The following is a 14,026-nucleotide window of genomic DNA, read 5'->3' as shown; positions in this document are numbered from 1 at the left end:
GGGAGTATCTGTGTCCTAACTTTGCACAACCGCTCTGTCCCTCCTCCCCACCCTCTTCATCATTAGGAATGTTTCAAGCAGATTGCCTCCTATTCCTCACCTGTTTAGCCCGGCTCATGGGCTGGATCGTTAAGGCACCTGTGCAATGTTCAGCATGAAGAAAATGTTCCAGTGGCATTCCTAATGGTGAAGAGGGTGGGGTGGAGGGACGGAGGGGTGGTGCAAAGTTAGGGCACAGATACTCCCATTTGGCACGACTTCAAATTTAAAAGTAATTTTTTAGGACAATAACTGCATCACCTGCCGAACGGACCCCAGGACAGATCTTGGATTAAAAGCAGCTATCCGAAGGTACAAGTGGTTTGGGGGGGGGGGTCAGATTGTGGGTAGAGAGTCACTTTAAGGCCAAAACAGGCTGCAGAGGCAAGGGGTTAAGATTGATGTGAATTACAAGCATGGTCCCAGAAGGAATTATGCTCGTAATCCAAGGCACCACTGTAAAGTGTTTCCTGATATGTTTTAATCTTCACACCCTTTACCATTTATGTCTTTGAACCCGTTCTTTTTTGTAAATTATTTTTAGTAGGTTAAGTCTCCAGAACTGGACACAGTATTCCAGGAGTGGTCTCACTAGAGCTCTATACAGCAGAATGACCATCTCTCCCTCTTCCTACTGGTTATACCTCGAGCTATACAGCATACAATTATGTTTCCCTACAACCTGGTTGCAATGGTGACTCATTTTAAGGCTGTTAGAAATCACTACCCCTAAATCCTTCTCTCCTAAAGTATTTGTCAAAAGAGATCTGCTGATATAATACCCATATAAAGGATTCCTTCTCCCAAAGTGTATTAACCCACTTAATGCACATCTTACATACCTATAAGCTAAGTTCAGGTGAACACACACACACTAATTAATCAGTATAAGTTGTGTAGGGCTCTCCTGAACAACCACTGACAGATAATGTTGGTGGAGACAAGGTTCGGCCATGATGGAAATTCACCACCTGACTCCTTTGTTCTGGGAGAGATAAGCTGCGGTCAGAGCTGTCTGGCTGTAGAGTACCCCTCCCCATAGAGAACACAGGAACGCTTGGCAGTGCCAAACATTCTTGTGTAATCGAAGGTTTATGGCCATTGAAACGTAAACTGCCAGAGGGAGAAGGAGACTGACTCTGTTCATAGTCTTTTACCCTGAAGTCAGTAATGAGACACGTGGAAGCAAAAAAAGGATATATTGTTTAATTACAGCATTTCCTGATGCATGGGATAACCCCTCGTAACCTCTCTGGATGTCATTGGATCATAGAAACATTCAATTATTTGTTTTGAAAACAGAGCAGTGTTGTAATGTTAACAGAAGTATGGCGGGTAATAAAATAACTTAATCTGTTGTGACAGAAAGGTACGTCTGTAATGAGTACTACAAATATACTGCACTAGATTGGCTTACAGTGCAGAGTATTGCATAATGGGCAGTACTAGCTGAATAAAAATTACCATAATAGAAATGAAGAGCTTAGTGCTTATTGCTCAGGTATGGCGCACACACTGAACTGAACTTGTAAGTTCCACTTTATATGGGCATCTATATAATGTATTACCGTGTCTACGCAGTTCTGGTAGTTGTTTGACATCCAGGAAGTGAAGAAAACTGCCCTACCTGCAATCCACTCTGTCTCCTGCTCCCTCTGCTCTCACCCTGCAGGAGACATAGATCATGTGACCACTATCTCACATCCATTTTGTTTTCTGATCACAGACTGAGAAGGAGGGGTGGAAGAAACAGGATGTTCTAAGCATGCACCACAAAGACTACTGGGAAATGTAGTCTGATAGCAGTGCAGGGAAAGAGGAACAGAAAGAGAGACAGAGCAGGCAAAAAACTGCATCAGATGAGCAGCACTACTGTAAAAGAACATAAACAGGGGGGGCATAGTTAAGAACCTTTTGTGGTGTGAGCCCCTGGTGATGTTGTGTCGGAGAATCGGCTGGTCACTTGCTAGGTGTTGAAGTGTGACGCCACTATGGTGGTGGTTGGCCGAGATACAGCCGGACCTTAGGATGTTACTTTGTGACGCCAGTGCAGGTTGGGCACACAGGTGTAATGGCACGCCTGCTTTTATTTTATAAGTCCGGTTGTACCCTTTTCCCCTGTGGTCGGTGTCCTGCCAGGCTGCTACTGAGTCCCTTGGGTTAGTGTAGTCACGGATGGTCAGAGCCATGTAGTGACCCTCCCAGACTATTGGAACTGTCACACACAGAAAGGGAAAGTGTCCCAAGGATGTGGTAAATACTGTGTCAGTGTGGGGTGAAGAATCACAAAGTCTCTTTAACTTAAATAGGCTTGTTTTAATTGAAAATGTACTTGTGTGCAACAAGTTATACAGCTTTCACTAGACAGTAGAGGTTTCTCTTGAGAAAGCACTTGATAATACACTTGATAATACTTTGTAGACAAATACTTGACAATTTCTCAAACAGAACAAAAAAATATCAGCTCACCATGTGGTTCACCTCAGATAATGGAGGCTCTCCGTAACAAAAGCAGGTGAGATCCTTATTGCGGGCCGTTCCCCGTTAGTCCATAAGACAAAGAGAGAGTAGATGATCTCCAGCTTCATAAAACGTACTATTTATTTATTTCGGCAACATCATAAAAATACAAACATTAAAAACACGCCGACGCGTTGCGAGGTAGACCCTCTTAATCATACCTCTTAAAAATACTTGACAATGCAGCAACCAGATCTTCGGAATATAGTAGAGAGTATAGTCGTGCTGACTGAGTAATGTGCTGAGAGATACGAAGAATCAGAGTAGTAGAGAGGAGGATGTCGTGAGAGTCTCAATCCAAGTAGTACTGTAATCTGCAGGATGTTGGAGGATGAGGTAGAAAAAGAAGAATACTTGTGCCCGTGTATTGGCCTTTTTAGTCTTCACACCACCTAATGCCCACTAGATTTGGCTGAACCGTCCTAGAGGGTGACACAAGGCCCCAGACTTTGTTACCTGGGATGAGCAGAATGCTAAGGCTTCCCTGCTGACAAGTCTAACTACAAAAGCCTCTCTGGACTGGTTCAGCTGTCTCTGACAGGGGACCTGGCAGGAGCCAGGGCCCAGCTTGACTGCATCAGGAAGTGTCTTGTGTCCTCTCTGCACAGGAACCTGACTAAGACTGAGCTACACTTCCTGTACCCATGTGACTTCCTATCTCCCAGCATATCTAAAGTGCCCTGTGAGTGGGTGAGAGGAGAGTGTGAGAAAAGAGAAAGATAGGGATAGGTAGAGAAGAAAAGACTCCCATTGGCTCACAGATCAATGTGGTACAAGGGAAAATACAGTAACCCATCAGTAACTCTGCCTGTGCAATACTGACATCTAGTGGCAGACAATAAAATAACTTCTAAATACTCCAGCATTACTTAAGCTGACAAAAGGACTTTTTGGACAGGTGTATGAAACACACAAATAAAAGAAAAACAACCACCTTTGTGGGACACCACACCTTGCATGGTTTGGAAGTTGCTTTTTTTTGTTTGTTTTTTTAACAAGGCTGGCCAGAGTTTCCCTTTAAATATTCTGGACCACAGCTATGATACTTCATTTTTAGTATTCTCATATGGTGATAGGAGACTTTATGCTCACTATAGTTTACACTCCTCATCACATGATCAGCGTACAGACTGCTCTGTATTGTGCGTTTCTTACAATGTATGGTCCTGACCACTACAAGGGTTTTCCAATTCCACATGTTAATGGCTTAACCTGAGGATAGGCCAACAATATCTGATTGACCGGTGCTGACACCTGACATTCTTGATGATCAGCAGGTAATGGATTTACCAAGTGGGCTTAAGACTGTATTACACGGTACAATAATTGGGAGAAGAGAGTGCCGACCTGTCAGGTCAGAGCTCGCTTCCCCCTTGTTCCCTGCTCGCTGCCTGTGCTATTAAACGAATTGACAGTAAGCGGACAGCTGCAGAAGTGGCTGCGGGGAGCAGCGGCCTGGATGATCCTGAGATCATCGGAGGCGGTCTGCTGCCACCACTCCTATTACATGGGGCGACACGCAGCAGACCATCACTGACATGACCAGGCTGTTTCATCATGTTGAAAGACCTTGTAAGGTTGAAAGGTCTTGTAACATGTCCTATTACAACAAATGATTATCAGCTGGAACGGCCGGTAATCGGCCAACTTAATGACAATCGTTTCATATAATAGGGTTTTAAAGGGGTTACCCAGCTTGGGTGGGGTTTTTCTGCTCAGTTCCATTGAAGTAAATTTAAATGCAAACCACAGCGGAACTGGAGACAAGAGTGGTGCTGTCTCTGGAAGAGGGTGGCCATGTTTTTGTAGCGCTGGATAACCCCTTGAAGCCAGAAGCAGATGGCTCCATTTACTTCATAGTGACTGTGCCTGGATACTGCAGCTCAGTGCAACCCGGCACCCTGCCCATCACTCTGCTGTGCCCTGTTGTCCGAATAGGTGATATGCAGGACCTACACTCACCGGCCACTTTATTAGGTACACCATGCTAGTAACGGGTTGGACCCCCTTTTGCCTTCAGAACTGCCTCATTTCTTCGTGGCATAGATACAACAAGGTGCTGGAAGCATTCCTCAGAGATTTTGGTCCATATTGACATGATGGCATCACACAGTTGCCGCAGATTTGTCGGCTGCACATACATGATGCGAATCTCCCGTTCCACCACATCCCAAAGATGCTCTATTGGATTGAGATCTGGTGACTGTGGAGGCCATTTGAGTACAGTGAACTCATTGTCATGTTCAAGCAGAAATCGAGACTCATCAGACCAGGCAACGTTTTTCCAATCTTCTACTGTCCAATTTCGATGAGCTTGTGCAAATTGTAGCCTCAGTTTCCTGTTCTTAGCTGAAAGGAGTGGCACCCGGTGTGGTCTTCTGCTGCTGTAGCCCATCTGCCTCAAAGTTAGACGTACTGTGCGTTCAGAGATGCTCTTCTGCCTACCTTGGTTGTAACGGTTGGCTATTTGAGTCACTGTTGCCTTTCTATCAGCTCGAACCAGTCTGCCCATTCTCCTCTGACCTCTAGCATCAACAAGGCATTTCCGCCCACAGAACTGCCGCTCACTGGATGTTTTTTCTTTTTCGGACCATTTTTTGTAAACCCTAGAGATGGTTGTGCGTGAAAATCCCAGTAGATCAGCAGTTTCTGAAATACTCAGACCAGCCCTTCTGGCACCAACAACCATGCCACGTTCAAAGGCACTCAAATCACCTTTCTTCCCCATACTGATGCTCGGTTTGAACTGCAGGAGATTGTCTTGACCATGTCTACATGCCTAAATGCACTGAGTTGCCGCCATGTGATTGGCTGATTAGAAATTAAGTGGTAACGTGCAGTTGGACAGGTGTACCTAATAAAGTGGCCGGTGAGTGTATATGAACAACAGGACACAGCAAGATTAACCATAAGTAAGGATCCAAGTAAAGAATTTACATTACTTACATTTGATAGGAGAGTGGCCAACCTCTAATAAAAGTCTTGAGCCCTCCCCTCAGAAGAGACAATGATGGGTACAGTTGTCTGTTACTTATAGACGCCTTCCCTGTATCTGAAATAGTGCACTGTCTGCTTATTTCCCCTCAGGCAACTTTCAATGTTTAGAACACAAACAGAGTTTAACGTATAACTTATATTTGGTTTTCGGCATATGTTACTTCTTTGTGAGACTTTCAGCATTTCCTGGAATACTCAGAGAATACGTTATTTACTATGATTTGATTTCTGTTATACTACTGCCACAGTCTTCCAGTTTTTCCAGTCTTCTGCTTTTAACCACAGGTGATGATATATAAGTTGGGGTCACAGAACGGCCGGTGTTTTACAGCGTGTGAACCCGACCTTAGAGTGATATGTTATTAGATCATAACGATGTAATCGTGTCTGCTATCATTCTAATGTCTGCGGCTACTTCTAAGGTTATCTGTTGGCGCTATACAAATAAATATTATTATTATCTGAGATTTAATATTACATTGTGCAACTACATAAACAAACGGCTATAGGGCGGCAAAACTTCTCCAGCAGCAAGCATCAATCCCTCCTTTAGGTACTGACTAGACAATGATGGGTACAGTTGTGCTCGGCTTACAGACACATTCCCTGTCCCTGAAGTAATGCACTGTCTGCTTTCTTCCCTTCAGGCACTTCTTACTGTTTGTTAGACAGTAGGAGTATTTAACATATTTTCTAAGATTTTACAATCTTAGGCTCCGTTCCCACTGAGCAAAGGTAGCGGAATTCCGCGACGGAATTGTCCGCCGCGGAATGCCGTTAGCCTCCCGCTCATAATGGGACTCTATGGGAGGCGCGCGCTCCTGCCCTGTCCGCGCTGAAGAATGAACATGTTCATTCTTCAGCGCGTACAGAGCAGCAGCGCGCGCCTCCCATAGACTCCCATTATGAGCGGGAGGCTAACGGCATTCCGCGGCGGACAATTCCGTCGCGGAATTCCGCTAGCTTTGCTCAGTGGGAACGGGGCCTTAGAGGGATAGTGATGAGAATAAAGAATTTTTTTTTTTTGCTAGTACAGAAAGAGCGGTGATACCACTCGCTGTTGAGAAGCTGCTGTGCTATAGTGATGTACAGGCCCCGTGTACTGTAGCGCTTTGCATCAGCACTAGATCAGAGCAGGGGTCCGGAAACTGCTGCTGCTCAGTAGAAGTACATTATATAAAGAAAAAAAAATTATCCATATATTTTAATAAAGTTTTATTGCAAAGTGATATAATTTTATTAAAGCAATGTACAGTATAAAAAATATATATAATTTTTTTCAATATCTGGAGTACCCCCTTTATAGGGAACCATTCACCCCGTGGCCCCCGTTAGAAACAGACAAACAGTTACATAAAGGTCAATATACTTACCATATCGCTCCCGGTCCCGTCCCGGATCTCGTTGTTGACACGGAGAAATCGCCGATTCTTCTTCTCGCGCCCATTATGGTAATGAGCGCCGCCGGCCCGAAGTCCAGCCTTCTCCCCGCCTCCGACACTTGATTGACGCCGGGTCTTCTTCCTCCTCGTCTTCTTTCTTCTCGCCGGATCCCGCGCAGGCGCCGTGACGGTCGTTTTCGGCGCATGCGCAGTTCACAATTGAAGCCGCTCCACAGCTTCAATGTTTACTGCGCGTGCGCCGATTGTCAGAGCTGAAGCGACGTGTTGGACTTCGCGCATGCGCGGTACACAGGAACGTCACAAGCACGTATCCTGTTTACCGCGCAGGCGCAGAAGAGATGACGAGACCTTCGCAACGGCGCCTGCGCGGGAATTCGTGAGGAGACTGAAGACTGAAGATGTCAATCAAGTTCCAGGAGGCGTGGATGGGCGGCGACGAGAAGAGGACCTCATGAATAAGTTGGACTCGTCCGTCGTTTCCTATGGACGTTGGACTCATCTCAGCTCATTACCATAATGGGCGGGAGAAGAAGAATCGGCGATTTCTCCGTGTCAACAACGAGATCCGGGACGGGACCGGGAGCGATATGGTAAGTATATTGACCTTTATGTAACTGTTTGTCTGTTTCTAACGGGGGCCACGGGGTGAATGGTTCCCTTTAAGGAACACATTCACATTAGATCAGTGCTTTTTAATTCTAATTTCTCCGTACATACCAACACACGCCTGTTAAAGGGGTTATCCAGCGCTAAAAAAACATGGCCACTTTTGCACCACTCTTGTCTCTAGTTCAGGTGTGGTTTGCAATTAAGCTTCATTTACTTCAATGGAACTGAGTTTTGCTGCATTTACACGGAACGATTATCGTGCAAATTTGCACGATAACGATCGAATTCGAACGATAATCGTACGTGGAAACGCAGCGAGAAATCGTTCATTTTGATCTTTCAACAAGTTCTCAAATCGTCGTTGATCATTTGCAAAAAGTTCGCAGATCGTTCCATGTGAACAGTCGTTCGCCTATTTAACCAATGTGTGAGATAGGCTTTAAGTGATCGCAAAACGATTGCAAAATGAATTTCCGTACAATTTATCATACCATCTGATCGCTGATCGTTATGAAAAAAAATCGCTACACCGACATCGTTAATTGTACGATCAGGCGAATTATCGTTCCGTGTAAACGTAGCATTTCAAACCTCACCCAATCTGGAGACAAGCGTGGTGCAAAAGTGGCCATGTTTTTGTAGCACTGGATAACCCCTTTAGGCTATGTTCACACAACGTATCTTTTCATAAAAGTATGGCCGTTGTTGAAATCAGCAACAGCCGTACTTTTTACGAATAGACATGTTGCCCAGCCTTCTATGGGATCCCGGCCGGAGTGTATACACATATTATACTCTCTGGCCAGGACCCCTTGCGGCGCCGCAAAGAACTGACAAGTCAGTTTTCTGCGGCCGCTAGTCAGTGAATAGCGGCCGTAGAAAACCATGGCAGTGCACACTATGGAGCGAGCGGCTGCGGCTGCAACCATCATCCCGGACAGTACTGCAGTACCGGCCGGGATGATCTTTTCAGAGACCAGTCGCTCCGTGACACAGCCGGGTCACGGAATGGCCGGTCTCTTACGCCATGTGAACATGGCCTTAAGGTGTTCCTTTTACCCTCTTCTACCATCTACAGTGTGATGGTGCAAGACACAAACATAAGAATTCAGGGATCTGTTTAGAACGGGTATCTTTACTGAACAGTCTTTTTAAAGGTACAGTGCGAATAGTACAGGTTTACCTTCAACCACCAAAGCTTTCTTCCTGTTGAGCTGCTGGCATAGACTCTCTTCCTCTGGGGAATCAGGTTCAAACTTGCTAAAAAACAAACTTCACTGGAACTCAGCTAGCTAACAAGAGAGCGGTATATAAGTAAGAAGGCAAAGTTTAGGTAAATTTTACATTCCAACCTATGAACTAATATACATGTATGAGCTAACAGTACTAACTTCTACCACTAGATGCTGGTGTTTCCTAACAGTAGGCTATGTATTTGGGTAGAAATACAAAAAAAACTTACAAGTCTGTCAGGGTTTTGCCACCAAGTATTAATGTTTGCTAGTGCCATAGGGTTCATATACTTATTTCATTCTGCAAAATGCAAATATATTTATATAATTTCTACAATGTAATTTTCAGGATTTTATTTTATTCTATCTTTTACTGTTAAAATGAACCTACCCTTAAAATTATAGACTCAATGTCTCTGTCAGTGGGCCAACATACAAAATCAGCAAGGGATGAAATAATAACTGCTGTAGCAGTGACTGTAATACATTGTGTTTATACACAGCGGCTTTGTGTGCTCTTCTGTGTTTGCTAAAACATTCTGTTGGCTTCACGTGAAGAGGATTTCAGGAAATGAGAGCAAAACGGCAAACATTTTAATAAAACAGTTCTCAGAAGGTATCAGGAAGCGCCTCCAGTCTCTCCAAGAACGGGGGTTTCCATCAGCTATACCTACACTGCGCATGCCAGTCACTGGCCTCAGTGCTAATATGCCGTATGCAGAGTACAGTACCATTGTATGTGTCAGAGGATAGGTCTTTATACTTTAAATGTGTACTTTGAGACTATGTTCACACAACATTTGTTTCTGGCTGTATTTTTTAGGTGAAAATCCAGCCATATTTGCACCTCAAAATGATGGTAATCCAAAAACAACATTGTGTGCATACAGGCTTAGGCTATGCTCACACAATGTTTTCCAACGGACGTTATTTGATCCTCTATTTGGAGTATCAAACGATGGCCATTGTTTAACATACTTTGGCGGCCGTTGGTGCATTATTCAAGTTCAGGTTGATGGTGGCCCTTTTGGGTGGGGCTAATATTAAAAGGTCCATTAAATTTAACTGAAAAGACGGTGAAAAAAAAGAATGAGTTAACAATGTACAATAAAGGTAGTAACAGCCGCAAATTAAGGACACAAACGTTAATTTTTATAAAGAGAACAGTACCGGCACTACCCTTCAGGCACAGCTTCTATTGGATTGCGAGATGAGGTTGCATATACCAAGAACACTGTACAGGGTGCTCCTCATGAAACACAAAAACATTCATATATATGTCCGTAGAAGAGAAAAAAAAGTTGAAGGGCACTCACCGTACTGATGTGTAAACTTTATTCCATATAAACCTTAAAATTTCAGCAGGTTCATCTGTAGCAGGCTTGGACGCCAACCACTAATCAGCACAGCTGTTTCGCGCGCATGTGCGCTTTATCAGACAAATTTGACATGTCAATTGTTTGAGCGGAAAGCCTCAGAGAGCAGAGGTGCCCTCTACTTATTATTGAGACACTGGGGAAGGTGGAATTCCGAGAGGAGTCCGTGTGGGGATTCCGCTCAGAATTTCCACCTCTTTTCCTCAGTGTGAATGTACCCAAAAGTGGTAAACCTTGCTTCAGAGTGAAGCTAGCTAGAACTAGTGGACTACAAGTTACAGGGACTGCACGCAGAAGCTGGACATGGCAGCGGGGGCCAGGAGCAGAGTGGGTCACAGTGGAAGCAGTGAGGATAATAAGCAGAATACTGGGGAGAGACACTCCAATATAACTCTATGGGATCCATATTTTAAAATAAATACGGATCGGCAATCTGCAAACAGTGATGTAGTAATAATTAAATGTTTAGTTTTTTTGCCATTCCACCTAAATATGGAAGAAATACGGATCCAATGTGGACAACTATTTGTGGATTGCAGATGAAAAATATTGAAGAAAAATATAGACGTGGCCTAGGAAAAAAACAACTGAATCTAACAAGTCCACCATGTGGATCATGAAAGCACAACACTTTTAAGATGTCATAGGTTCTACGAGGCACACTATTTTATACCATTATAACTTATAGTAACATACTTCAAAAGTACTTGCTTCTTATGAAGGATAATTGGTAACTGTACAATGTGGCTTAAAGGGATTTCCTAGGACATCAATATCTGTGGGTCTGACACCCAAGCCTCCCCCCTTTCACCAATCCGCTGTTTGCCAGACATGTGGCACCCAAATATCCAATAAGAAGAGCAGGAAGCAAACAGCTCCATACATTGTGTAGTGGTCATGCTGTGTTACTGCAGCTCACTTCCCATTCACTTGAATGAGGGCTGAGGTGCAGTAACCCTGTATGTCCACTACAGAAAATATGGAGCTGTCTGCTTCCTGCTCTGGTCTCTGGCATACAGCTGATCAGCAGAAGGAGGGAGGGTCTGAGTATTGGACCCCTCCTGACAGTTATGGGATATACTGATTTAAAAAAAAAAAAAAAGTACACACAATAGAGTAAACAGGAGAAACAATTAACAAAAGCCCATAGAAGTCCTATTAGTTGCTATGGGTAATGGCGTTGTTGCTATTTACAGCAGTTTACTCTCTTCCATTGTGTTATCTCTTTGAGCGGGATGCCAAAATTCATGCTATGTCCACTCACCGCCAGGGCATGCTCGCTCACACTGCTTGTGGGCAGTATGGCTGTGTGGGCTGAAGGTCTCATCTTAGCTCTCGGTTATAATAACGTGCTAAGCACCTAATATAACTATAAGCTGCCTGATTATTATGGACGTGACCTTATGATGTCTTATTTTAGTAGACTTATCACATTGCACCAATGTATTTCCTATATAAACCACGTGTCCCATCCTGCAACCTGGTCAAGTGGAGATCTTAAACACGGCTGCTTCATATTCCAAGCCACTTCAGCAAATTACAAATCTACATGATGCCAAATCAAAGCAATCCTCTACTGAAAGATGATCCCCCAGCTACGCCTGGTGCCCACCATTCATGAGGGAATAGGAAATAACCTTACTTTGTAATGTGTCTCCTTCATTTTTGCAGAAAATAAATTGTCTTCAAATCAACTGGTGTCATAAAGTTATATAGATTTGTAAATTACTTCTATTTAAAAATTTCAAGTCTTCCAGTACTTATCAGCTGCTGTATGTCCTGCAGGAAGTGATGTATTCTTTCCAGTCTGACACAGTGCTCTCTGCTGCCACCTCTGTTTATGTCAGAAACTGTCCAGAGCAGTAGCAAATCACCATAGAATATTATATATGTTGGACATATATAATAATACGTTGATTAAATATGCCTACGTTATTTGTGATGTCATGCCTTTAGGATGTCACAGGACTATGCAGCCAATCACAGTAGGTATAGGTTACTGTGGACAAAACTTTTTATGATCAAGAATTTTAGAGTATACAAACAATTTTTAATGGATCTTACATATCTAAAGGAACTTTGAAACAGCTTTGTGTCTACAGCTCCTGTGCGGACCTCTGTGTCTCCATAGTTACAGACTACAAAAAAACTCTGTGTAGTCGGATCCTGCAGTCATATTGTTATATTCTCAATATAGCCACATTATTCAGAATACAGCATGGTCCGCGTTTGGCAGTCTTCTGGTGTTTTTCTGTAAGATTCTCAAAAGGACCTGAACAACATGCATGTTTGTGCACTACAATGGAAAAGTATGTATCATTGTCCCGATTCATCTGATGGAGGAGAAGTCTGTCCTAGTACAAGTCAACATATTGTATAGTAGGAGACAACACTTTTGTATACAGAGGGCTAACAAAAAAAATTATATATGATACAATATGGTACAGTATTTATTTGCTTTTTTTTTTTTTTTTAACAGTGGGAGACTATGGGCGATATGAGTATAGTATCTGTCCCAGGCCCACATCAGATGTATTGGTCATGAGAGAGAACCTTTAGGGTGTGTTCACACGTACAGGATCCGCAGCTGATCTGCAGCAGATTTGATGCGGTGTTCAGTTATTTAGATGAAATCTGCTGCAGATCTGCTGGGGATCCACACCATCAAATCCGCTGCGATACGGTACCGGGGTGACAGCCTCCCGACTCCCCGCTAGAGCCCCCTATATTTACCTGATCGCGCCGGGTCCCGCTTCTTGATCCGGTCCGGTGACAGAGATTTCAGCGCCCGAAGCCCGCCACGCGCGCTCCTGAGATGAGTCCAATGCCCATAGAGAATGAATGGTAAGTCCGACGCTCCATTCATTCTCTAAGAGCGTCAGACTCATCTCAGGAGCGCGCGCGGCGGGCTTCGGGCGCTGAAATCTCTGTCACCGGACCGGATTAAGAGGCGGGACCCGGCGCGAACAGGTAAGTATAGGGGGCTCTAGCGGGGAGTCGGGAGCCTGTCACCCCAGCACGGGGGGTGACAGGTTCCCTTAAAGGGTAGTCACGCTCAGACATATAGTTAATATGTTCTCTGCTGACCCCTACAGGAGAAAAGGAAATAAGCAGTGATATATAGAACTTTTAGATCATGGAAAGTGAAAGTAAATGATTGTTTTTATAGGCCTGTTTACAGTATTTGCACTGTAGTCAAATTATTTAAGATTCATTTAAGATTTTTAGCGAGAATTCACAACAGACACTGTTGTGAATTAAAATTTATTTTTTTAAATTGCAGTAAAATTTTCAAAATACTTTGTGATTTTTTTTTTTTTCATTTCAGAAGATTTCTATGGGTTTTTTTGCACAGCATTTTAAGGAGCTTTTTAAAGAAAATTTTTACCCAAATGACCGCAATCAGCAGGAGGCACCTGTGTACACATGACTAGTACCTTCTATTTTTCCCATTCTACCGGCAGCAGTTTTGATGAGTGTTTTAGACATTGTTCTCACTAGTGTTGCTTGGTGGCAGCTTTCTCCGCCAGCGGTGCCTGCTGGGTTTTGGGGGGGGGGGGCCTTGGGGATTGGTCTTATGACAGTGGGGTTGCAGGGCCGTTCTATGGCCTCCCTTCCCTGTTTGTGCTCGCTTTGCGGGTTGGCGGTCGCTAACCGACACAGTGATGAGATGGGGACCTGCACATGGTACATGGGGCAATATGGTTTGATGAAATTATATACCAACATCCTGGTGTTGGTTTTCAAATGTAGCCGAGAGGCATTAGTGTCAGCCATAGGTGTGAGGTGCAGCGCTCCTTTCTCTCCTTGTCCGTGGCAGCAGAGAGCACTGTGTCAGACTGGAGAAAAT

Source organism: Dendropsophus ebraccatus, chromosome 3, assembly GCF_027789765.1.
Source record: "Dendropsophus ebraccatus isolate aDenEbr1 chromosome 3, aDenEbr1.pat, whole genome shotgun sequence".
Lineage (NCBI taxonomy): Eukaryota > Metazoa > Chordata > Amphibia > Anura > Hylidae > Dendropsophus > Dendropsophus ebraccatus.
This window is presented reverse-complemented; position numbering follows the sequence as displayed.